This window comes from Dermacentor variabilis, chromosome 5 (genome assembly GCF_050947875.1).
Source record: "Dermacentor variabilis isolate Ectoservices chromosome 5, ASM5094787v1, whole genome shotgun sequence".
NCBI lineage: Eukaryota > Metazoa > Arthropoda > Arachnida > Ixodida > Ixodidae > Dermacentor > Dermacentor variabilis.
This window is the reverse complement of record NC_134572.1, coordinates 80,053,097-80,080,534: the sequence shown is the minus strand read 5'-3', so window position 1 is coordinate 80,080,534 and position 27,438 is coordinate 80,053,097. Positions and strand designations below refer to the sequence as shown.

General features: G+C 47.5%; 2 protein-coding genes across 3 annotated transcripts in view; one reads left to right on the top strand and one right to left on the bottom strand.

Annotated features, from left to right (window-relative positions):
* Window positions 1-14,177, bottom strand: part of LOC142582858 (uncharacterized) — a 51,616-nt gene extending 37,439 nt beyond the window's left edge. Inside the window, exon 1 of the mRNA XM_075692943.1 lies at window positions 14,046-14,177. The gene's annotated coding sequence lies outside the window, so the exon portion shown is untranslated. The remainder of the gene's footprint in view (window positions 1-14,045) is intronic.
* LOC142582860 (uncharacterized) overlaps window positions 1-27,438 on the top strand; it is a 147,771-nt gene that overhangs the window by 58,607 nt on the left and 61,726 nt on the right. The window lies entirely within an intron of this gene.

Genomic DNA, 27,438 nt, shown 5'->3' with positions numbered 1-27,438 from the left:
TTCGCACCGAGGAGCCGGAGGAAACTAGACAAGCGTCACGTTTCGACGGGACCGCCATCACGGGAGAGCGGAAGGAAATGAAACTAGAGACGCAAGGCGCTCGGAATCGTCAGGATGGGTTCACGGTTTTTTGCGCACGAAAAATGCACGGAAGCCGAGCCATAAGCGGCTTCGCTGTAAGAAAGCATATCCGTACATGGTGTTGTCGTTTCGGGGTGCGGCACATGTCTATTTGCCTGCGTACGTGAGTGGGTTCGTGTGTGTGAGCGCACGCGCGAAGTGAACATCCGAGTCCCGAGTCGAAGCTGACGCTCTCGAAAGTCAGTTTCTGCTCGGCACAAGTAAAATGTACCTCGAATGTGTACAGCTCAGCTTGAATTCTGTAGCTTTTTCAGTTAGTCATATTTTTTTGTTGTTGTTGCAGTTTTTAAGGGAGCGATTAATAAGCTGGTATATCAGCCTGTTTACGCTGCTGCTTTCAACGTTAACTGCGCTTCCGTGATCTAGCGCGTATGCCGTGGGAGATTTTTTCGAAAGGAAACACCCGCATTTTTCGTGCGGCGTGGCTTTTCGTGCTGTCGCGGTGTTGGAAATGCCCGCGATACCCTGGGGAAACTCCGAAAGCGCTTTTATCACCGGGACTTCCCTTGCTGTGCATGTTACTGCAGGCATTCGGTGATTATTTGCCGACGATTTAGCGGCGGCGTCAGTGCGGTCCGAAGCTTTCCTTACACAAGCTCAAGAATTGCCGAGGGCGGCCTCCGTGCTCTTCTAACGGGAAGCGGATGTAAATGTGGAGCACGCAAGAAACAAAAACGCGGATGAAGTACGCGAAAAGACAAGAGCGGCTTCTAAATGCGGCAACGAGAACTGATTACGAAGCCCTTCAACAACCAGGTAGGGGCGCGCGAACGTCTGGTGCAGCAAATGTGGAGCCGGCACGTCGTTTCCGGACCAACGGCTGTTACGGATGGTGTGCGTGTGTTTGTGTGCGTCCGTTCATGCGCGCGTGTGTGTGTGTGGTGGGGAGGGTGAAAGGCGTGCGTATGCGCGCGTGAGAGAGAGAGAGAGAGATAAAAATCAAACACGTGATACTTGTCATATACTCGACAAAGGTAACCTTCCAACATTTTGCTTAAAACTGCACTGTTTTAAGTTTTCTTAAAATATAAATTTTATTTCTCATCCATTCAAACGAATGACGGCTGAGGCTAAAGGCACAAAGCCTGGCATGGGTCCCAGCCCCGACGACTGCTGTTACAACAGAGCGTGCATGTATAATACAGGAACTAACATAAACTGGCAGCGTCGTAAATATAACGACTATAGGGGCAACAGGGCCAGATTTATGTATATAATCTGTATGGTTACATTGCTGGCCTGAATTTGCATCATGCTATTGCAATATAAGGTGAAATCAATGTGAAATCGCAACAATGCGATGAACCGCCTAATTTTTACTTTGAGGCTGTTGGCCGTTCTACCACGGCGAACGATAATTTGCATACTTGTTGATCTGATATCCGTAGAAGGAGCTTGCCTCTTAACAGCTTACGGGGGGGGGGGGGGGGGCGTTGAAGGGGTGGCGGGAAGGGCTCAACTTCTGAAGTTCTTGGGCACCCGCATTTTACCCGCCGAGAGCAAGCCTGCATATTGAACTGCGTATTATTTTGTGGGATGTGCGCGGACGCGTTCATTGGCGACAGTTAGAAACTTTAGAATTGAGCGACTGCGCGGATCGCTCAAACTCGAAATCACGTCGTTCGTTCGCTATCGTATTCGCTTTGAAACGCGGAGGAGTCTATAGACATGCATTCCTATATGCGCATCCGCGGACGGGCATGCAGCTCGCCGAGTCTTCACCACGCGAGTCGATTGACCGTGTGCAGTTTGATCGAGCGGCATCGACGAATGGCAGAATGACCAGCCGTGCAAACTCATTCCGGAAAATATTCAGGAATGCGCGGTATGGTCGGCGTGCAACGTTTCGGAGCGGACCGGAATGAACTGGTTTCTTAAGCGCTGGGGAAGCGTGGTCTCGGCTCGCGAGCTCCGGGAGCATCGGTATTCTACGAGTGCGCCTTTACTCTGTCTTCCAAAGATGGCGACGCCATAATGTTGAAAAAAAATCAGAAAGTGGTTATGGCACGTAAAACCCCATAATTTATTATTGTTTATTTAGGCAAGTGTTATTCAATTTTTAACGTCGCGTTTATCTAATTTCTTTACGGATGGTGCCTGTAAAGGTCGTTTGATGTTGGCACGGAGCCGGAACGGTCGAGGAATTGAATGCACAGCCGTTTCCTTGCAGTACTTTCTAATAAACGGACGTTCATCCCAGCATTGAACTGCAGTTGAATCGTATACTGTGCTGCCTAACCGATAGGCGTCGCTGCTTTGAGACGTATACAGGGTGTCCCACGTAACTTGCGTCAAAACAAAAAAGAATGAAAAAAATTGAAGAAGATATGCGAGTGCGATGTAGCTGGACAGAACCGAAGTAATGTTTTTTGTCGTCGCTTGAAGCAAATCAGGCTAGTTTTGTGTACTTTGCCTTATTACGTGATCACGTAGTATTAGTTAATTCGCAAATATTATCGTCAGAGCAAAATTGTCCGACAAAAAATTTTTGGCTGTCATTAAATATTCCTGATGCCCTTTTCTGTTGCTCCATACGTCCGTACGTAAAGATTATTTTTTTTTTTCAAACCGAGAAGAAGTCTGCAGGAGCACGCGAAAAGTGCCGCGGCACTTCTTGTCTTGCTCGCTGCCTTCAACCAAAGATACAGCAAACTATGCCACACTGCGGTGTACAAAGATCGCGTGACTACGGGTACTTCCTGCCAAACCATTCACTGCGACATCAAAGGTGTTGTTTCAGCCCTTATGACCGGTCTCAGTGTACCGGAATATACTAGAATAGAACCTGTCTAATCGAACTCCGATGTCAGAGTCGGAGTTGGCGGCCGACTCCGCGAGCGAGCAGGGGTCTCTACGGCGTGGAGCGACCCCTCCAAATCAGCAAACCTGCAGCCAGAGCGAGGGTATGGCAAGGGGGTTCTCGTAAACACCAGATAACAGCAACAAAGAACGTCAAGCGGAAAGTCAGAGAGGCTGAAATAATCTCACGGGTGGCGGCAATATAATGGAAACCTGCCATGAGTAACTACTTAATTAAGAGAAAAAAGAAACGAAATCGGGAAAGAAACAATTTATGATAACTCAAAGGAAAGCGCATTACTTTTCGAAGCGAGATCGGGATGCCTCAGAACACGCACCTATAAAGCAAGATATAAGAAGGAAGAAGAAGCATGTGCTTGCTGCGGTAAAGCTAGCGAAACGATGGAGCATGTTTTATTAGAATGTGAAGGCATCTGCCCAGCGGTCGATTTAGGCTCCACTGGCCTCCTTGAAGCCCTTTGGCTCAGCGAGGGCAGGGAAAAAGTGAACATGTCCGCAGTAGAGATTAGCAAGAGGCGATTGGAAGATGGGTGGAAGAAAAGTAGGGAAACGACAAAAAACGGAGATGCACAAAAGCGAAGTTCATAGTAGGGGGTCAGGAAAGTTGGTTGTAGAAGTTCATCGTAGTTTTTCTTTTTCTTTTTTTTAACCTAGGTAGGACATTAGGCAGTATAACAACAAGAGCTTGGTGGCGCAACCCACCACCCAGTTCCGAAGGGAACGCTCATAACACGCATCCATCCATCCATCCATAACCGGATATGCAGCTGCCCAGCGTCCCTAGCGTGCCGGAGGGGATTATCGTCTTATGTCTCCGCCCGCTGCGATGGCCTCGCCGTGGGGCATCGTGTCCGAACAGCGTGCACGACACTACGGGGACGTTGAGAGACGCAGAGTAGAAGATTTATTCCCTAAAAGGCAGCGCTGAAGCAAACGTTAAACAAAGTAAAAGAAAACTGAAGCAACGCACAAACAAAAAGCGCGAACGAAATAACATGCCTTTACAAATCGCTGATTTTCGTGCTGTGGCTCTGCACATACTGTCGGCGTCTGTCACGAAAAGAAGACACTTTCGAAGATGGTACGTAGAGGGACAATTGAAACTACGACGTACTGGAAGCACAGTGAAAGGCACAAGGGGACGGGACGAGCGGTGCCACCCACAGGTGAACGGGAGGCGAAACTAATGAGACACATGTGGTGGCGGCACCGAGCGGCTCAGTGTCGGGTGCCGGGATTAGAGCGAGCTACAGGGCATTGTTGAGCTGGAACGTTGGTACGAAGCGAAACAGCCCTTTCTCTGGGGGACAACCCGGCTTTGCAACAGACGGACACGACTTAGCAAACCGCAGGCTGCCATGTTCAGAGCTATTCTTTCCGGTTGCTTACCTCCACGTTTACGCTACAGCCACTGTAGTTTGGAGCCTAGCGGAATCAGTAGACTGTACCGTAACGATCCTGGTTACAACCTATCACCAACCACCCGCACCCACCGTCAGCCTTCTAATATCATCACTGGTGGGCGGGGCCAGTCATGCCAATCAGGGTGAGTAATACGTTTGGCTCTCGCGCGTAGTGCTGTCCTAAATGACGAGCGTTGGTATTCCGTGCATGACGCGGAAGGTTGTTCAGCAATACCATTCATTTGATTGAACACTCCTTTTCCGAAAGTAGCGTGAGTGTGTGGCAGTGCACGTAAGGGGTCGCACCATCAAGCTTGTTGCTAGGGCACTGATAGCAATGGTACACTGCGGGCGCACGTCTAAGCACGAAATCCTACAAATCAAAGTTAATAAATTCAGCAGTAATAACTTTCGCTTGCTAAACCTGCAGTGCGCGCAAACATTACGGCATAGCCGCCGCGTGTGCTTGTACAATACTAGCAATGAACAAATCATATAAAATTTTTTTCAGGAGTGCAGCAATCACCAATGCAGCAGTGAAGGAACACAATCATAAAGTGAGCAATCGCTCACTTTGATGCCTCTTTCACTGATGCCTATTTGTAACGTCTGTGCAAGATGACGGAATTCGCGTTTTACAGGAACAAGCCGTGAGTATACACGAGGAGAAACAAATCTTCTGCTCGACTACTACGAGCAGTATTTTCCCTATAATAGGTCCAACGAAAAATAAAAATAGAAATTTGTTCTGCCGCATTGCAGCAAACACAAAGGAGACATTGGGTGTCGTGAGAACAGGTGACCAACGCTGCGGCTGTTATAAAACGGTAAAGAGAAGAAAGTCGGCTGCTGTTGCTGAAAAGCGCAAATCTGGAAGTTCGTCCAGAGATGTCCCTTGTGAGGAGGAAATAGAAAAAGAAAATAAATACGGTTGCTCCATTACAGTATTGAGCTCTCCCAGCTACGAGATAGCTTTGGAATAGTGTCGAAGAAGAAACTCCCGTCCGCGGATTCAAATATTCATCAAGCGAGCCACATGAGCCGAAGGAATCTGCATTAGAGCGCACTTCTGCAGCAGCTATACTTCTGCTGCCTCATCGCGAAACACCCAATCAGAAGAATCTAAGCCAAATATGTCTCGTCCTTCGAGTGCAAGGCTGCGAGAACTGAGATTTTTTTTTTTTTTTTTTTTGAACACGGAGCATCTGCAAACGCAGGAAGAAGCGCGAGTTGGAAGATTTAATGAAAAACAGCAATATAAAGAAAAGCGCGTATACAAAGAACTGCGCAAAGAAAAGGCGGAACAACACACATGAAAATGGCACATTTGAAACATCCTCTTTGGATAATAATACGAAGGATGAATAAATGACAATTTCTTTTTTTTTAACGTGCTTTATTAAGTAAATAAAATGTTTCTCTATTCAAACATCTGTCATAACCGTGCTATAAGGTGCTTGGTACAAAAAAAAAAACGAAAAGAAAATGCGCCAGTGCAAGCTTTGTTGAGGCACCTACAGTACTTTACAGCTGTCACTTTCGCCCAGCCTGCGCCGTGCTGGGTCTTCAGTAGACACCTCACTGTCAGCGCATGTGCGTCGTTGCCATTGGATGTCAACAGGTGTTGCTGCATCGTTTGCTTCATCTAGCTCTGTAGGTCTCCGAAGTCATTGGAAAGATTGTGCAGTATGCAGCGCGACATCAGGGAGGGTGCAACTTGTTAATCCAGTCTGCAGTGCGGAGTTCGATGTACATTAGCTGTCGAAATCGATTCTAATGCATCCCCGAGAAGGCGATAATTATCCTCACACATGGAACGGAGTTTCTCGGCTAGGGGTGACAACCGGAACGCACAAGAGTCATGAATTTTGCTTGAACTTCCAATAAATGCATCTATGAAACGGCTCTTGTTGACACAGGCTGCTTGCAATGTTATTGATAGGTAATCATGCCTGTTGCATTGTGTAGACGCGACTTTTCCTCCTGGACGCTGTATTTTTATGTACGAGCCATTTTTTATGTACGAACCAGCCGACGTCCTCGACGACTTTTGGTCTCTTGGCAAGAATACGAAACATGATTTCGAAGGCTTGCTCGCAAGCAGTGGTTTCAGCGTCGCTGTCAGATTCAGCGCTACACGAATCCGTACTTGAAGTGTCACATTCACTGCGGTCGCTCTCAGACAGCGCGAGCAAAAGCGCGCGGCGCGATATCGCGTCGTCCATTGCGTCTGTCGATACCGGCGTCCGGGCATAAATAGAGGCATGCTGAGAAGAAGCAGGAAAGGCATCGGCCGAGAGTTCCGGTCCGCTCCGATTTTGGCCGAGCAGTTTTGGCGGCTCCGCGGAGTGATCTCACCTCCGTGAGCGCGCTCAATCTTCCATTGGATCACTCATTCGGTGCACTCGATCTGCCGTTGGTACAGTGTTGCTCCAAAGAGAGCAGGAAATGCGGCTCCGGGAGTGCTCCGAATCTGCCATTCAAATTCGCTATTAAGGAGCGTACCGGTGCCAGGCCTTCCTTGTTGGAATAACGTCATAACGTTTAGAAACCCAAATACGTAACGCGGAGTGACGTCGGGGCAACCAACTACAGCTGAGACATCTATAGCGTTCTATGATCAGCAGGAGCCTGGCCCATGCATATCTTTGTGCGTACCTTTCCTGTTCTAAGGCAAAGCTCTCATTGCCTACCGCGCAAATACCACAAAAATCTTCTGCAATGGGAGAAGAACGAGAAGAGTTCCTTACGCGTACTTGGAAAAGAAGATTGCATGCATCATTTGTGTCTTTGCTTAGCTTTTAATTGACACGTTTCATGAGAGCTTCGTTTAAACGTTGACTCCAACGAGTACGTTGGATATGCTGTAATCTTCTTACTTATTTATTTATTTATTTATTTATTTATTTATTTATTTGCCGTGCTATAAAATGCGCCTAAACTGAGCGTTGTAAGTTAAGCGGCATACAAGGGCACATCTCACTTTCGTCGCCATTATTGGCCCGTTATGTCGAAAGGTTGGACGCCACTACGCAAGCTCTCTGATCAATCGTCATGCCATGCTCAGGGATACGTGTGCCTCTGTGAAGCGCCAAACGGTGATAAACGCTCTCGTTCTATAAACTCCGACGCTTTCCAGCAACGAAAGCATCACATAGACCCTGGTATGCGGCCCGACAACAACTTCATTTACGGGCACTATGTTCCGAAACTAAACGCAGATGCTGTATACGGCTACGAGACAGTGACCTGTTTCGAAGCTGCATAGTATCCAACAAAACCCTGCGGATCCTTGATACGCAGCATATAGTGCAATTCTTTCTTTCCGCTGCGAACGGAGAGTATACCGCGATCTAAAGGGCCACTCACTTCTTGCCTATATTTGTACTGCATCAGCCGAAGAGACCCGCACGGTTCTACACTGTGTGTGCACATGTTGTACACTCGAAGTGCTTCGAGAGACATTCAGCCGACCCTCTTGGGAGTTGACTCTCCGGTTCTCCAGAACCGAAAGTGTCACGTATACAAAGAAGCATTTCCAAAGACTGTTGCTGATCCCCGCCCCGCTGAAAGGGGGGCAGGTAATTGTCCCTTCAAGAGACGCCGCCGGTTGCATGACACGTTTTGGGCTTCGTCAGCCGTTGTCGCGAATGTTTGCGTTTCAAAGAATCGCCATCCGATCTGCTCACGTCTCTCGCGATGTGAGAAAGGCGCGTACCGAGAGGATCCCGAAAAAATCTAAGGGCGTACGTGCCCTAGCTCCGAGACCTTCCGTTGGCTTCCGATGGAGAACACGACACCCGGTAATCCTGTGCTCGCCACACGAGTCACGTATCAACCTTCCGGATTGTGGAACTCCATTGCAGTGTGAAAGACATGAATCGGAATTGAATGGGTCCCGATGGTTACGGCGAAAAAAAAAATTATGGGGTTTTACGTGCCAAAACCACTTTCTGATTATGAGGCACGCCGTAGGGGAGGACTCCGGAAATTTCGGCCACCTGGGGTTCATTAAATTGCACCTAAATCTAAGTACACGGGTATTTTCGCATTTCGCCCCCATCGAAATACGGCCGCCGGGGCCGGGATTCGATCCCGCTACCTCGTGCTCATAGCCACTGAGCAACCACGGCGAGTATGGTTACGGCGAAGGCGTCTTGCCGATGCCGCTTGGCAGTATGCGCTGCAGCTGGACAGAGCGTTCGTCCTCTTTTAGCGTTAAATTTAAGTGAACTTCTTTATTATTTGCCTAACGGCAAGGCATATCAATTTGGCGAGAGTTGTCATATTTTTTTTCTCGCTCTACTGTTGATTGGTGATCGTAGTGAAGACAGAGAACCGTGCTGCGCCATATTTGTTGCCAGAAGTTTGAATATCAAGCACAAAATATAAATTGATGACTTTAGGGAAGTTAATGATCGTATTCTACGCGCGCTTTGCGAGCTTCTGTGAGCTTCGAAGTGCTTCTAAGATCACCGACTTTACTCGAAGTACTTGTCGCAAACTTAAGCAAACTGTGTACCTCACGTAAACCAAGTAACGTTTTTTTTTTTTCTTTCGTGTATCACAGCTTCCTCTCCGGCTTTATGATTTTTCGTCACTTATTTCCTGCGGAAGTTTTTGTTACAGTTGCAGCATTTCGAATAAGACTGACTTAATTTTTGTCGCTTAGACTTCAAGGGTGGCGAAGTGAAAGATGAGTTTGGGGTTTTTGAAACAGCCGGAAAACAAGAGCGACATCGAGAAGAAAACTCGGCTGCGTATATGGGCGAAGTAATATAATAATAATATTTGGGGTTTTACGTGCCAAAACCACTTTCTGATTATGAGGCACGCCGTAGTGGAGGACTCCGGAAATTTTGACCACCTGGGGTTCTTTAACGTGCACCTAAATCTAAGCACACGGGTGTTTTCGCATTTCGCCCCCATCGAAATGCGGCCGCCGTGGCCGGGATTCGATCCCGCGACCTCGTGCTCAGCAGCCCAACACCATAGCCACTGAGCAACCACGGCGGGTGTATATGGGCGAAGTGGCGGATCTGCTGAGGTGTGTACATGTGCCGCTAAACGCCTAAATATTGCGCCTTTGGGTGACTGTTTTATGGGGAACGAACGCTTACGCCAAGTCGTTCCGTGAGGAATAAACTGTTGCATCGAAAGAACCTCTAAACTTTGCTGTTTAGGCACAAAATTGGTGTGTTCCGTTGACAGATGTGCTTACATCGGGGATACGCCGATATTGAAAAGTCGTTGCGATAATGTTGATATCCCTCTGAGACTATATTAGCCTCATGCGAAATTTCTTTTACATATATTCATATATCTATGAATATACATATTTCACAAATATTCCTTTCACAGCCTCACTGAAATCCAGCGGCAGTTTCTGTGAGGTATCGCCTACGATTCAGAGCCTAAATTGCCGCTGTAAAGCTCTCGTCTCCCTCCTCTACAAACGTGCCGGTGAGGGAGAGAGAAAAATATCGCAAAATGTGAGAGCACAATCTTAGGCGTAATCCCGGTGATTTGGCAAGATGGCACTTATAGACCCCTCCTTTAAAATTATGTAAACCGATGATTCGTTGGAGCCGACAGCGTTCTGCCGATCTAGTCACCGTCTGTACTCGTAGGAAATATAGGCATGAGCAAGGAAACAAACACAAGTACGTTCTAAAGTCTCAACAAGTGCACGTTGGAGGGCAAGTATACCTGTCTTAGAGCGTCTCCACGTCAGCGCCGCCTCCCTACGGGTAAGCATGGTGTGGACACACCCTAACCTGTCCGGGACACTTTGCTGCGGGATGTCAGCTAGGCAATCGGTCTCGTCGAAATGTTGGCAGCGGACTGGGCGTTTTAACCGATGAGCATAACTGCAAGCGTGAACGGCCTGCGCGGTGCAACTACCTGGTGGCATGGAGCTCAATGAGAGAAGCAAAGCGCCAATATTGCAGTAACGAAGTTTATTCTATTTCGCTATTGGGCAAAGTTTAGGCAGCGTCTGGATCGTGTTGCTGCCGAAAATTCACATCAGCAAAGTAAAATATACTTTGTCTCTGCAATATTAGCTGTGTTTGTCGGGGAAGCTCGGCACCGGAAGCTGCAACGTGCAGGCTGTTCACGTTTGCCCCTCCGCTCATCCTGTAAAACGCCCAGTCCGCTTGCGTTTCTTCGAATACTGGACACTCAGAACTCTCTTCTATGCACTCGTGCTTGCATATATAGCCCTTGCGAGGCAGCTGCATACCTTTCTGTTTTCTTCGGTCTACCACGCGGAATTAGTGTTGCAGAATCTTTCTTTCTTTTTTTGGGGCTCCCCGACAGCTGAGCTCAGCAAAAAAAAAAAGTATTTGCAGGAAGAGACCGGACTTGTATCTAGCACTGGCGAGACAGACGATGATGCGTCAGATGGCAGAGTTGGAAGGAGGTTTACCGGAAAAGCTTTTATTTATCTGTAGCAACGGTGATACCAGTTGTGTAGCTGAACCCCACAAAGTACAACGTATTATTTTGGCACGCCGAGTTTTATGCCGCGAAATGCCGATTAAACGCGGGAAAACGCCGAACTCATATTAGCGTTTCTGACACGCGGGAGCGAACTTTTAGTTGTGGATAGTTCACCACACCAATTAGTAAATAAATAATTATTGCACCAGTTACCTGTTAGCTAAGGTAACTTGTGTATATATGAAGGTGGATCGAGGATGCAGGCGACGAATGCGCATTCCATGGCCAGAAATAATAGTAACCAAGTTCTAGTTTTCTTTGATGTAGAATGATGCTTCAAGAACATGCACGTCACATTAGATGTAAAAGCGCGCCTGCCTTTTGTGCACTCGTCGCGGTACGTGGAAGCTTCTGGGCAGCTAGCTAGGTAGTGTGTAGGCATACATGGCAATCTGTAAACATTACAATTAGTAAAATCTCGGGAAAGCAGCGGGGAGGGATTGCGCAAGAGGAGGGAGGGGAGACGATAGCATTCACGCTTTTTCTTTCTTTTTGATTTTGAAAACTAGCCCTCATTGCATGTTTGTTCAGGGATACGTACGCACTTGAGCAACGACGATTTAACTTTAAACACAGCACACCGAGCAACAACAAACTAGGAACAGCAAATGCGAGTAAGCAACACACTGTTTCTAGACCCCACAGTGACTTTTTCACCCACTTATAGCTGTTGCCACTCTGACCTGTTTCAGGAATTTGTAAAACTTTCTCGAAGCGAGTTTGCATCCTTCACCATCAAAACACTTGCAACGGAAGGTAGAGAGACCGACTTGTGGTGCGTACACTTTCGCAAACGTAACTAATGTTTTGTAAAACTTGATGCAGCATTCGTAAAATCGGTAAAACGGACCCAAAATCCTAAACCTTCCGAAAATTCGGAAGCGTTGGCGGGTGTGTGTGAAGGTGACTTTGACGTAAATGTGGAGGCGCTATTAAGAGAGTTGCGATGGGAATATCTGTTGCGCTAGGTCAATTTGAGCGGGTTTCGGCGTCGCTTTAGGCTATCCGGCGTCCGGAACTTCGCTTCGGAGCCCGAACTGCAGTAATATTGTCGCGCAAGTTTTGGTAAGCGCGATGACACGAGTCAAAATTTAAGTGTCTCATTTTAGGCCGCTGAGTCACTTTGCCCCTACTGATCTTGCTTTCTTGTTGCTTTTGTTTATCGTTTCATTCCTCGGTTTCCCTTGGCTGGTTACTCTGAATACTGGACGCTCAGTCACATTGGATGGGAAGCTTGGCGTCGATTTCTTTTTTTTTTCTTTGGAGGGGGGGGGGGGGGAGAGACGCGGTCGTTGCTTAAATATGTTCCGTTTTCAGGCTTCTAAAATGTGTTTTATATTAAACTACTGTTGAATAGCATTTAGCGGAATCCATTTATTCAATTTCCGTCTGTAAGCGGGTGACGTGGCTATATTTATTTACACAGTTTTTGTTTCTTTCTTTCTTTTTTTTTTTTTTTACTGCAAAGCGGAGGGGAGGTTCTTGTTGGACGCGAGGTGCATGTTTGCGGGCTTCAACTCATGTAAGCGGCGCTCGTATTAGAAATCCTGCGGCCGAATTCAAGAATCATTTCGTTCGTAAGTGATATTTGCCATCGACTGGCCGCCTTCGCCAATAGCATGTGCAGCGTCTTGCAGTGTTCGCTGGTATTTACTCTCAAAAATAATTTTAGCGTAGGAGCGTTTTGTGAACACGGACTCTGGTGCCTCGGACCTCGACGACTGTTGTGTTAAGGAAAATAGGCGTGCGACCAGAAACGGAAAGGCAAGCGACAAGCTCAACAACTGTAATATGCGGGACAATGTTCAACAGTAAGCAATGTTGGCGGATCCACTATATGTAATATTCTATGGTTGAGTTTGTAACGAAGAAGCAGAGTTGGTCAGCTCATGTAAGAGTTCAGAAGAGTAACACAGAGTAACAGACTTGGTGTGCATATATACCAAGGAGATCCAGACGCAGTCTATAGGGACACATAATTAGGTTAGGTCAAGTAATCAAACGGGGGAAGTATGCAGGCATATAGTCGGTATATATACTGTTAACGCAAAAGTGCAGTAAACGCGGCTCTATGGCAAAGACCCTTTCCCCGCAGGTGATTAATTTGGGCTGGTAGTTATTATTATAGCACTTTTAATTATCGTTACAAAAATTTGTCAAATGGCCTGTATTTGCAGTCATGTTGGAACCTCGGTCTGCGCCATGTTCTTATTTTGATTGTTTCTTCTTTTGAAAGACGCAGCGCCTTTTCAAAGCTCCAGCACTGCGCCTTCTGTGTAAAGCGATGCGAGGTATGCGTCCTGTTTGTTCAGTGCGCCCGAATATAGGCGGATTCGCTCTGGTGTTGTCTCACTCTCTTTTCGCTCCGACACTGGTACATTGCCCCCTGTCTGCGCATGTGTTTTACCTTCTTTGTACCCGTATATATAAAATTTTCTATAATCTAGCTGTGCTTAAAGGCTGAGCGGTTCGTCTGAGCGGTAGGCTCAAAAGGGTTCCGGGCTCCCCGGCTACGTATTTAACCTTTTTCTCCGCTAAAATATAAATGAAAAATTAGGCTTTTTCTGGCTGAACGTTCAAATGCAAATCACGGACGATTAGAGGTGCCGCAGTGGGTAACTCCGGATTATTTTTCGACCGCCACTCCAGCTTTCTGTAGCTGGCTCGAATACGCGCCGTGGGCAGAGTTGTCAGCAAGCGCACTTTACGAAATGTGCCTTGCTGCTAAACCTTTGATTGATTGATTGATTGATTGATTGATTGATTGATTGATTGATTGATTGATTGATTGATTGATTGATTGATTGATTGATTGATTGATTGATTGAGCTTGGTTTAACATACTAAAGTTAGATACGCAGATGCCATAGGAGACGCCGTATAGCAGAGTACTCCAAATGAATTTTTACCACCTGGGGTTCCTTAACGTGCACCGAAAGCACGGTTAACGAAAGCGTTTTCCCATTCCGCCTCCATAAAAACGCGGCCAGGATTCGAACCCTTCGACCTCACGCTCAGCAGCAGAACTCACGTAGCCCCTGACCCATCCACGGCACGAACTTCATCCGTTGCCGGAAACCTTTCGATCACTCTCGCGCACACAAATGGCCCAGAGTTCGAAGTCCGTCGTTTTCTTCGGTAACCCTGTGCGACCTACAATTGACCCGTGTGACTCACCTGTTGGAAAACAGTCGTCGTCGCGTCAAGTCAGCCGCTGTAGCTACGGAGGAAGCGTGCGCCGCGCAGGCGTTGAGGGGAGAGCGCCGTGCGCGCCCCGAGAAGAGCGCTCTGCCGGTGTGTCCCGGTCGCGGGACGGTGGCCGAGTGCGCGGGGTCCGCGCTCCGGGTCTTTTGAGCCCGCGCGGGAGCGGGCGGGCTCACGCGCGCCTGGACCCGCTTGGAGAGAAAGAGAGTGATAGCCCGCGCGAGAAACTGCGAGGAGAGGGGAACGGGAGAAAGGCTGCGCTCTCGCTGGCCGCCTGGTTGTCTTGGAGAAGTGCGGAGGCAGAGAGAGAGAGGGGGGAGGAAAAGAGATTGAGAGGCGTGGCGTTTGTGCCTGTTGCTCGAATTTGATCGCGTGTCTGCACTCCCTGCAGCGCAGATTTCTTGGCGAATCACTGTGAAAAGCTCATGAGCAGACTATATGCTGATAGAAGGTAACGGCAGTTTGTGGGATGGCGTGCTGGGAAACTTCCCTTTCACTCCAATATTAAAGGATGAAAGAGTTTGTTCCACATTCCGTAGAATGTGTGCTTAACGGCGCCATGATGAGCCTTTCAGTGCATGCAAGTCGTTCGCGCGCCTCTCTGTGATGTATTCTCGACGTCGCATGTAGGCGTAAAGTTCGAAACGTTCTCCTCTTGCGCCTCAAGACACGAAACCGCATCAGGACGTAACGAATGTAAATGACCTCTCTCACCGTAGCAGTTCAGAAAGCCAGCTTTAATTCTCCACTTGAGTATCAGTATCCTCTCCTTCGCGTTCGTTCTGTGTCGCCGCTGGTGAGTCGCGACCTGATACACCCACGCACTTGTGAGGCGTTGCGGATTCAACACCACTCTTCTGCCTTCCGAACAGCGCCATCACGTGTAGCTCCTGATGACGTAACCATCTGTCAAAGGAGGATATGCTGTCGGAGGAGTTGCATGACATCTCTTTTTCGACCGCTTGCAAGGTAACTGGCCAAGTTGTTACCTAGTTTTGTCATTTGTGAAGGTTAAAGATGTGTAGCGGCGCCAGCAAGACTTGATTGACTCGTTAATTCTACCTCGGATAATTCGCCTTTTCGTCTAATTCGAATGAGCTAGGAAATCCTGGCGAGAAACCATGCATTAGCTATGGCAAAAAAAAACAAAACAAAAAAGACTGTTAGTTCGAACGCGAGAGCGTGGCTATTCTGTTAATTTGACCCCCGCTGGCCTTCCCTCATACACCACTGCGGTTGCTAAAGCTTAAAAACACACGAAATCCAGCAAATGATGCTGTTGCTTCTCTAGGCGTGAAGCCGCTTTGTCGTACTTTTGCTTTAGTCCGACGCGGAGGCAGCGTTTTAACATGGTCGGCGCTCGTCTCCGCATGACGATTGAATCGCGCTTAAAGAGCAAGGACCAGAGAGACATCACAAACTATTGTCGTTTATAGAAAAAGTATCTGAATGTGGTAATCTTGTCGTCGTTTGTGAATTCGCCATTTCGGATAATTCGATCAAATCTTGCGGTCTCGGATGGGTCGAATTAACGGCAGTCGACTCTGGTGCTGCGCTTCTTCCAGCTATATATCACTGTAGAATAATTTACACCCTAACAGTGAAAAAAGGTGTAAATGTGTCTATAACTCGCACCCTTAGGGTGTCAGTTATATAAATCGCACCCTAAGGGTGTGAGACACATTTACACCCTTTTTCACTTTTGTAGATGTAAATTATTTTACAGTGTACGATGGGAAAGATGGGTAAATATACGCTGATTTGTTTAATAATTGTGGCTTCGGATGTTCTGTAGGCGTTATTTATCGCGCTGTATCTTCATAGATTTCGAAGCAATCGTAGTTTTCTAAACGCACGAAGGCAATAATTTTTTGCACGGATATATAATCTTTGAGTTGTCGCCTTTCTAATGCAATAATTTGCCCGCAAGACTAATCTGCAAACTCACGAAGCCGTTTCGAGCCAAAGGGATTAAGTTTAGGTAAATTTATACGTACTAACCATCATTCCCACTCTCGGTTAACCGCCACACCTACAGCTCCAGTATACATTAGCGCCGTAGTTAGCTCTAGTGGTGTTTACAGGAAACTCTACGCGTTTTACCACTTGTACAGGTACGTTTCATTTGTTCAGAGTCATGCGTGGTCGGCGAGGAACCGACGCTTCAGCTGATCGACGCCGCGGCTTTCGCGCAGTTTGCATCAGTTCACCTCAAACCATTAATCTGAATGCTCATTCGTGTACGTTGTTCCTACAGCTCGTGCCTTTAGTGCGCGGGGCCCGCAGCGATCGACTGTGCGTTTTCCGCAAGTGTTGCGACGGAAACTGCGAAACATGTTTTCGTGACGCAAGCGGGGGCAAATGTACAGCGAGTTACGAATACGGCCGCACTGTGCCCGTAGGTGCCTTGACACGCGGTGCTCCGTTGATGCAGATTGAGGCGCTCGCCAATTGGTTTCTTGGGCGCGTGTCTTATGCGGAGCGTTACCATATACGCTGACGAATTTTGACGTTTGTTTGTTTGTTTTGCGGCGTGGCCAACGTGAAGCTAGTCGTATATAAGTTATACTTTGACTTGTCTCACTGGCTACTCGGATAAGAGGATCGTACTCCTTAATGTGACCGGCGGTTTTCCAAGCTACGTTCTAACTTCTTAACGAGATAGGTTTCTTGGAATCCGTTCGCTCTTGTGGAATCTGGTGGGCGTATTGAGAATGGCAAGTTTGTTTTGCAACAAGCCGGACCTCAAAGAGTGGTCGAGTCTCCCTGCTAAACTTGCAGGGTAACGTCTCGAAATAGCAGGCCGTATGCAGGCACCATGAATAGGGGCGTTATGAGATTAGCAATTTCGCCCGCTTCTTCTCGTTTCCGTCTTTGCCTCTGACTTTGCTAGCATGGACCCATGCTGCAGCGTTGCGCCGTGGCATCACAGTTATTGCGCGCTACAGTTAACGAAAATGAGGGTGACAATTTCAAAACGGAAGCGGCACTGTTTAGTTCGTTTCCCGCATATATGTAATGTGGGCGTCTTGTATACGAATCACCCACAACGTGTAAGATCTTAACTTGCCGGGGTTTCTGTGATGGGCACGCATGAAGAAAACGAAGACCAGTGAACGTGCTTGTGGTCCCGAGTGGAGGAAGGAAGAAGAGAACGACGCTGAGTTGATTAACCAGCTGGCCGCTCTTGCGCTCACCTTCGATCGCGACCTAAAGTAAACGGTCCCCTTCATCCGTAAGGGTTAAAAACGGTCTCCTTCGCACGTAACAATATTGTTTCGCTTGTGTATACGAAGTGTCGCTTTTATTATGCGCAGAGTTTTTTTAACACTCACGGATTATTCTACGGGAACGAGTCATAGTGCATGTTGTTTAGTGTCTTGTGAAGAAACCGCCAATTATTTTTTTTACTCACTGACACTGAATTAATAAATACAAGCAATTAGCTGGCGTTTTAATCGTTGTTCAAATTGTCAACGTGTTAGCTGTTAACTAGGGTGTTGTAGAGAATCTTTAAAGACGTAAAAATTAAATGCGTGACCTGTCAACAACCCGCAAACAGCTCGCGGCGATTATTGAATATCAAGAGCAAGGAAACGCGCTGCTCTTGAACTGTTCAAAGTTACCCAAGGCGACGTGACAGAGGTTCGTTGAAGAGCGGTACTTACCAAGTCGCACTTGCCCAGTGACCCAAGTTGGTGTCTGAGAGGTTCATTGAAGAGCATTACGTAGCCGATGCCGCATAACCAGTGACCCGAATTGGTATTACGGTTGGTTTCGATCTCTTTTCCCTTAGCACAGCAGCCGGATGCTCTAAATACTATATACCAAGGACAACCCATTGACCCAAGTGAAAGAGGTTCATTGAGGAGTGGTACATACCCGTCAAACTCAGCAGTGACCGAGAGCAGCACAGGCCGACTGTAAGTCAGGTTGGTTGGGGTAAGCTAAGATAGGTGGGTAGGTAGGCGTAGGTGGGTATAGATGTAGGTTTAGGTAGGCAGGTAGGTCTCGTTGGAAAGGTCCAGTAGAACCCAAACTAGGATTTTTCTACTCTGACAACGTGGCGTGCAAGACAGCAGCAACAGCAGCAGCGGAAAAGTCGAAGGAAGAGTCGAAACAAAACTTCGCTTTAAATCAGTTAATCAGCGCACCCTTATAGTGCCTAACACGCGCAGTACTGTTGGTTGCGTGGGTATTGGTCCCTGCTGAGTTTGACGAGCATCGATAAGTAGGGGTGGGCTAATATGCGAAATTTGGAAAACGAATCGAATATTACAAACTATCCGTATTCGAAATGGAACTATTTGGTATTTTTGAATATTTGAAACAAAGTATCGCTAATTATCAGAAATGAAACGACAAGAGTTTTTTTTAAGCAATGCAGAAACAAAATGCGTACTGCAAGTTTTCTATTCTGCATCACAGAACAGTTCTGTCAACGCCGACCGCGAAAGTTTCGGCTGGGTCTGCGCGAAATGACACACTCACGCGTGCCTCCTGAGCGGTGCGATTGTTTTGTGGGCACAAACTATAGGGGCATCCCCGGAGACTCGGGGGCGATTTCTTTTTACTTTTTCTGTCCACCGGTCACCTGTACTTCACCGAGCGCAACTATACTTCTTTTGAAAAGCGCGGCGGGCATCAAACGGGTGCCCCAGCTTCCCGTTGTCCGGAAGCACCCGAGCTCCCCTGTGAACTCGGGTTTGTTTGTTTGTTTGTTTGTTTGTTTGTTTGTTTGTTTGTTTGTTTACGATCTGTGAATACGCTCGGTGTGACACCGCTGCCTGCCGATAGGCTGTGCACACAGGAAGGAGTGTCCATCCTGCGCGCGCGTCCGTGAGTGGGCCGTTCCATTTTGACCGGGAGCTCTGCAAACAGGCGTTGCCGACGGCGATGTGTGGAATAGTGATGAGCCACGCGACCACTTACGTGCTCTTCTAGCTACCGTTCTAGCGACCGGCTGCCAGCTACGAAGAAGTGTAGTGGCTGGGAATAACGGGCCTGGCCATGCAAATGAGACCTTAACATGCTCGTAACCATGTTTGCGCATACGTTACGCAGATAAATCAGCTTCAGCTGAAAGTATGCGTGCATTATGGCGATATTAGGAGGTAATATCGTGAAACCCGTCTAGTCGTCAGCGAATGCATGAGCAACTCGTGCTTCGATATTTGGGGCGTCCTTGTTACGTTCGCGTATTGTCGATGCATTGGTTAAGTGATACCCAGAATTCAGAAAGCATTGTCTTGAACTCGTAGCGGCGGACAGCTGCTTCTGACGGGCGCTCTCTTTTTAGTGCGGGCTTCAAAGCCTGAATTCTGTACTGGCTGATCAGGGATGGATCATTAAGAGCCTTCAGAGGTCCCTGAATAACCAGAGTTTTTTTTTTTTTAATGCGCTTGTAGGAGACGCGTTGGCATCATGAATATTGCCCGCTTCTCCTTCTTTTAGGAAAACATTACATAGCAAAGAAAGGCCCTCTCAAGCGAATCGAGCAAACAAGACAAAAACAGTGTTTAGCAGACATGGACGGCCTCGAGCAAACACACAAGCAAACGAGATGGGATAATAAAGCAACACGAAAATAAACGTCGGAACGGGCTAACGCATATTTCACATAAAGCTCGAAGTATCCCATTGGATGTCACAATACACAGAATTTGCACAGCAGGCAATCTCCAAGATTACGGAGCTGTCGCTTGCACTTCACTTGTATTTCAAAGAACCGAAGTCTACAATGCAACATATACAAGGTTAGTTTGCAGCAGGATCCAGATGAAGAAGTACTTCGCAGAAGCCTTAAACTGCAGCATAGTGATATTTCCACGAGGCATAAATCAGGCAGAACATGTTACGACGCTTTAGTAATTAACCGCCATTTTCGATGCTTGCAAATCAGTTAAGGTGCTGTTCGTGTAGTTAAATTCTTGTATACGTAGTGCAACAACAGGCGCTCACTATCTTCTGATTCCGAGCAAGAGCATACCGCACTACCGATTCGGCTTATTCTATGTAAAATACACTTTTCGTATTCAGTGCCAATAGACGTATTACTCGGTGTATTACTGTTTCGATAGACCGGCTGCCCGTTAATAGAATATTGAACTGTATTTTTGGTTCAATGCGATATAGAATCGAGTTCTAACTACCGTTTTCAAAGCAACTATCTTTCTACATTCGGACATATATTTGACGTAAATTGATGCATGCGTCGCTTTACGAGAGTGGTATCGATATGCCTCATTTCCAGTAATCACCATGTGTACTAAACTGTCAGTGACAGTGTTGCCCTGGATGTCTCAGTGACTACGAATCGACTAAGATCTCATGACGAACGTCTGTCGCTTTTGTATGCATCTCTTGTAATTCATATATTATAGAGCATGATCATTTTGACCGCCTCCTGACTAAATGTCTATGTATGTAATGTGTCTTGGAGTACCGCGTGCAATGAAAGGTGCTCCAGCAATGGCATAGGCACGCCAGTCTTCCAAAAAAGGTTGCCTTCACAGCACCGCTGTTTTAAAGCAGTAGTTTTCTTTGCCTATTTTTCCCACTTTCCGGTTTGCCAGTTTCTGGCCTTGTGGCCAACTTGGGACACTAGATGTCACTTGTTTCATTAGAAATATTTTGTTTTAAGTCGGCAGAACTCATCGCACAATGACTGTGAACGGTGACGTGTTTAGCATTGAATCAATATGGCGACACAACTTATTTCCACCGTCGGAACAAGTTATCTATGGATTACTATTTCGCGCTTCCGTAAGAATACTAGGCGCCATCTAGCGCCGCCGCCGCCGCCGTGAGGGTCGTGCGTGGCCTCTGAAATGCGAGGTGCGCCGGTGAGTGCGCATGCTGAGAAACGCGTCATGCGGCAACCAGGCTCTCCTCGCGCGCTTTCTTTACTTTCTTTAGACATGCTGCGCCGTCTAGTGGCGCTGCCGAGAACTCCGCGCGTGGCCTCCGAGACGAGAAGCGTGGCGCGCCGGTGGCTGCGAACGCTGAGAATCGTTCCCTCGCTTGCAGCACGCACTCGGTGACTCAAGTTGGCGAGGAGTTCATTGAAGAGTGGCACATACCCACGGCGCAGCGCGCTGAAGCGTTGCCGTGAAAGACGGCGCACACCTCTACCACATGCCTAGGGACTCAGATTGTCATCAAAGAGGTTCATCGATGACCAGCACTGACCGAGTGGCACATACACAGTGCTCCAAGTCGGCGTCAAATAGTTTCATTTAAAAGCGATACCTACACAGTCCCGCAGATACAGGCACCTAGGTCGGCGTGAAAGAGGCTCGTTGTAGATTTGCAGGCATGTACACATTGCCGCATACTTAGGGGCCCAAGTTGTTGCGGCGGTTGGTTTCGAACCCTGTTCCTTCAGCACAGCCACTCGATACGCTTCCCGTTCGACCATGGACTACTCAGCGACACAGCTAGGTGGGCAAGCTTTTAGAGACAGAGATACATACGTAGATAGATAGCGCCCGGAAAGTGAATGAAGTACCTTAAGATTGCTAACGCATTAATAATGTCCGATTGTTGGTTTCGATTATTGGTGCCCCTTGCCCCTATAGCACAGAAACCCTACGCTCTAACCATTACGTCACGGGCGGAATCTTTTCATCGACGTAATGTACTTTCCTCGTTCATATTTGGTGATGTTCAGCGCAATATCGTCGTACACCAGTAGATATGAAGTTGGCAAAAAAGTGACGCGAGGCTATGTTGTGCGGAACGTGCAGCAGCCAGGTTTCTAGTAAGAGCTAAGCGAAACCTTTCACACGCTTTGTAGCAATGCCGCGTTCCGTAACCTAAGCCACCGCTGATCCCATCACAAAGTGCCAGGGGCGGTACTTCTGCAGACTCCCCCCCCCTCCCCCAGCTTCACCGTCCTTTTTGACCTGTATTATCGAACAACGTGGAAATTGCGCGTGAGCGTTCCTGTCAGTGCAGCACACGGAGTTTATTTCTATATACATGTGGGTCGCGAATCGAACTGCACGGCTTAACGCAGTTCAAGGAGGGCTCGTGTTGTGACCGTTTCTCTCTTTCGTTGGCATGGCGAGGCTCGTGTTCCTAATGAGATCGTTGCTGAACCAAGGGCGTGTTCTTTGAGTATCGCCTATACATTGACGGAAATGTCGTTATTGTGCACGTAGCGTGCACGCCCCAGTTCGTGTCACCACTTTCCTCCGATTGATGTGCTTCTTCTCCTTTAAGAAGCTTATCAGTGTCTTCTGTGGTATATAGCACGCACGTGTTCTCCCCCGTTTGCCGACGATTCCTCAGTATCTGCATAGTACTACTTGTTAAGTTCTTAAATCATAAATATGTGCGGATGACTAAATGGCCGCCGCTCACTTGAAACGAGACGTTCGTGCGGGCCGGGGGTTCAACACTTCCTCTTTCGTTAAATGTATATGATTAATTTTATAGCTTTAAACGGCAGAGACGACCGAAAGAGCTTGTGCTGTTCGACTTGAGCAATAGCGTTTGCTCGAAGAGTGAAAAGGATGACAAGCCGTCATATGTACGTTTACGTCGGTTTCAATGGTTGCGCCTACCCCAGTGCAACTGGGCTACAATGCACGAACAGCGAACAATTTTTCCCTTTCCGGCCGGCGTTCTCGACACATGGCGATATACGTAATAGTACGGAGGCGAATTTACAATGTAGAATTAATTGGTTGATTGATTGAACTTAGTGTCCCAAATCAGCACAGGGGCTACGCGCGTGATATGTACTAGTGCAATGGTTTACTTTTGACTGCTGGGGACTTCAACCTATATGTAAGAACACGAGCGTTTTTCATTTCTTCGTTTCTTTTTCCTTTCTTCCTTTATTCTTATTTCCGCCTCGCTAGGAGTAGAAACCGTCACCCTCAGCGGTTGGACATAGCCGCCGCGGTGAGTCTGTAATATAGGTTAGACGGTATGCGGAAAGCACACGAGATGGGTGGGGCCAACCCTGTTTGCAGTCTTACTCAGAGCAGCCGCTGCAAATTCGGTGACCTTATATATAGTTCGAATTCAAGAAAAAGAAATGGGCATGGTCAGGACACGTAATGAAGAGGCAAGATAACCGATGGTCATTAAGAGTTACGTAATGGATTCCAAGGGAAGGGAAGCGTAGCAGAGGGCGGCAGAAAGTTAGGTGGGCGGATGAGATTAAGAAGTTTGCAGGGACAACATGGCCACAATTAGTACATGACCGGGGTAGTTGGAGAAGTATGGGAGAGGTCTTTGCCCTGCAGTGGGCGTAACCAGGCTGATGATGATGATAGTTCGAATTTTTCACTTCGTAGCAGCTTGGTGCCTCACCGACAAGCTTCCTGAGTTCACTATACGTCACTAATGGTGTGATTTGCACCGTGTGTGCTTTCACGTTTAGTCTCACTTTCTTCGTTCTCTTCCACGTGTCTTCAAAGAACGATTGATGTATTTTTTTTTTTCACGGGATCTTTGTATGTGTGTTTGTGTGGGGGTAACGCAGACAAAGGGGGGTAACGCTCAACGACGGTAGTATTGCAGCTTGGGGCTTTCAGTATGCTGTCTCGCTGGGCTTTACTTCGAGGATCTCGTTGCTGCCCTTTCCGACCAAGCAATTAAGTCTCATTAAGCCTTTCTCACTCTCAGACTCGCTAAGGCGTCGTGTACATTAATTGTTAACCCACGTGCGAGAACGGAACTAACTGTGGGCTTCGCGCAGAAGTTTCTGCTTTTGTGTCTGCCGCCGTCTTCCCTCGGAACGACCAACGAAAAACTTGCGACTGCCACCGGCCGAATCAGTTATTCCCGGTAAACTCCTTTCCTACTCGCGTTGAGACCTTCTGCTTTGCGTCGTTACCTCTTATCCGGTCTTGGTTGTCGCTCTGCGAACTGCGATGCTTTTGTGAGTTCTTTCTCATGCTGTGTGGCTTGTATCAATTACCCGTTAGCTAGCCCGCGGCTTCCCGTCTCTTCCACTCGCCGCGTGAGATAAAAAGGGAAGGTCTAAATGCCAACTTCGCTCTCTAAAACTCTTGTTGCCTAGTGCCAGGGTCTTGCACCTGCAAGCTGTTTCCACCCTTTTGGCTGAGGCTATCTTGTTTTCTTCTCTTCACGTCTTGAGCACGTTGGGAGCTCTGGAAGGAAAAATAAAATTCCCAACGTGAAAAGCGTCGGCGCCTAAGGCGTCGTATTGCCTCGTTGTTAGACAGGCAGCTGCAGCACCGACAAGGTGGCGCAAAGCGCCGAATGTCTTCGGCGCATTGACAGGCACAGACACTGCGCGTAGCTCGCGAGTGCGCAAGTGGTGTACGCCTCTCGGTTTCAAATGAATTTGCTTTGAGACAGCTGTAAAAATAAGAAGAAAAAGCAGTAACGGTTAGCCGTACAAATGGTCCTGTTAGCGGTAATTTCTGTGGCCAGTGGCAAAGCTGTGTAATGCGTTTTCGTGCCCACTTTCTGTCTCAATCTGAACAATGCCACACGTAGTTTTTAAGAAAGAAAATTGAGCGCGGCTGAATGGGTGGTTTGGTTTCGCGGCTTCAACGGGCAGCCTGCGGGGGTAGTGCATAACTGAGACTGGTCAAGGAAAAGGAACGCACGTCCGCCCCTCGCTTAAAGGAAAGCTTTCTTTCGACGTGGGGAACAAAAGACAGCTGCAGAGCTAGCCTTTTGGGACGCCGGTCGTAAGCTCTGGAAGCTTTGCGATACATCTGAGGTGCTTAAGCAAACAAAAGAAGTCGTGAGCGATAGTTACGGCAACCACCGCTGCACTCGCGCGCTGCACACACACGCTAAGGCGATGATCTGATGTTGGGCTTTAGCAACCAGGCGCCTTTCGAAGGAGCGTTCCTCAAAGCTCCGTCTTGCGCCGCGAGTTGAACGAAGCTCATTCATTCATTCATTCATTCATTCATTCATTCATTCATTCATTGAGTGAGTGAGTGAGTGAGTGAGTGAGTGAGTGAGTGAGTGAGTGAGTGAGTGAGTGAGTGAGTGAGTGAGTGAGTGAGTGAGTGAGTGAGTGAGTGAGTGAGTGAGTGAGTGAGTGAGTGAGTGAGGTGAATTGGTGTTTGTGCCAATACGTGGTAGCTTTCTTTCTCGTGTTCCATCATTTAACACAGAGGAATATACTTCCGAGTTCTGCTTGTTCGCATTTCCTGTAGTACCTTCCCTGTTCTGGTTGACGAAAAAGAAGAAAGAAAAGTGCCCGTTTGCGTAAGAGCCGCGAAAATGAGTTTCATTTGGGAGGCAGGGACATGCACCCAGCACCCCTTATCTACCCCTTTCCGTTCTCTGCGCCCCGACCCGCCGTGGTTGCTCAGTGGCTATGGTGTTGGACTGCTGAGCACGAGGTCGCGGAATCGATACCCGGCCACGGCGGCCGCATTTCGATGGGGGCGAAATGCGAAAACACCCGTGTACTTAGATTGAGGTGCACGTTAAAGAACACCAGGGTGGTCGAAATTTCCGGAGTCCTCCACTACGGCATGCCTCATTATCAGAAAGTGGTTTTGGCGCGTAAAACATCATAATTTAATTTATGTTTCTTTCTCTGCGCCCCCTGCCGTGTCTTCATAAACCGTGTCGCATTTGGGCTCGTGTCAGCGGCGTGCAGGGATGTAGGTGGATGTGCAGGGATTCTCTTGTATCGAATGCCACGAGTAGCTTCAAAGTTTGCTCGCAAAGATGAACTTTGTTTTCTATTTTCTTTCGCTTCTTTCATGCCCCGGAATCTCATTAACCACAAAATTTGGTCGGTTGGAACTGAGTGGAGCTCGCTGCACCTGTCTTTCCTTCTTTCTTCTTTCTTTCTTTCTTCTTTCCCCCCTTTTTATAGTTTCGCTCTTTTACCCTGCACCCTGAGCTTTTGGGGAGAACGTGCCAGCGATAATTGCAGCGACCAATCTTCTCCAAGCATTCCTGCAAGTGGAGGGGTTCACGTTCCCACGCGTAATGGACAAAAGGCGAGGTACGCATTGGCTGTGGCTGTAGGTTCGCACACATTGTTCAGAAACTTTGTTGTCTGATGCTTTTGCGCTCCTGCTGTATAGGTTTCGTGTGGGGTGTGTATAGCTTATCACTGCCGCCCACTTTGTGCAACCTCGCGAGAAGTGCGGCATGAAGTAGTAGCGGTAGTTCGCGACGTCGTTTACGCTCCAGCTCCACCTAATTTTGTGCGTAGTGTTGGGATATTTTGCCACGCGGCTCGTGTACTTCGTAGGAGACACGTTCAGCGTTTGCGTCATTCCGCCGCTCTATATTCTTCATTTTTTTTAAAAATAAAGCTAGAAATTATTTGTTCTAACTTCTAATCCACTTGCCTTCAGAAAACTGACTTTTTACGGCACGATACCAGCAGTGCTTTGTTACTCCTAGACATGCAGTATTTGAGTTGTCAACTTTTCGTGTACCGGTCGCTCATTTTTCTGTATCGATCGTTTCGGAAAGCTGTTGCGAGCACTCAAATGACTTTGGAATCGAAGGGCTCGATCTCTTGTAGCAACGCTAATGACCCTACAGGCACTGCTCCAGAGAAATTGTTTCTTTTTAACCGCATAAACATAGTACAAGGGTTAATTTGACAGTGAACTTCATATTCTTTGTAAATAGAAAGAGACGCGAACGTGAGGGAAAACGCACCTTCTCCGCCAGTGGTGGGTAGAAAGCCCACAACCACATGCAGTGAAGTAATTAACATTTTCTTAGGTGCTGTAACTGATGACTTTATAGGGCACAATTTACAGTTGCACAGCTTCAAGGGACGCTGCTTAAAAGAGAAAAAAAAAATAAGTTGAGCTGTATTAATAAATTATCCTTCGTCAAAACCAGAATTGTCACTCTTACCGTGAAGGAAAGCTTGGTAAACCAGAAAAGACGCAAAAACAAAAGGCGGGTGGCGCTGCCGCCTTCAACTTTCCTCGCCAGTACGCTGTGACGTCATGGATATTTGCAGTGTCTATTCGGGCCAACTTAACATTTTATAGGTATGGCCTGCGTTGTGTACTTAAACAAAAAGCAATCCAGAGACTGAATTTAGCAAGTTTCGGGAACGTTTACTGATGCACAACGCGTCCCATTTACTAGATGATAGTTTGAAATCCGGAACGGCGCACTGACGTATAGGTGCTGAGGTTTAGGCGGCAAGTGTAAAGAATAAAAAAGAAATAGTTTGAAATTTTTTTCTTACAAACATTACGAATCACTTACCTAGAAATTAACGAAAATAGTTATGAAAATACATTGTATCAGTTTAACCTGATTAAGTCAACACCACCTAGATAGCGAAGGTCTATGCACCCTGCTTTATGAGATTATAATGCTAGGCCCGCAGTTTCTATTGCCAAGCACGGAGTTACCAAAACGGTGACTT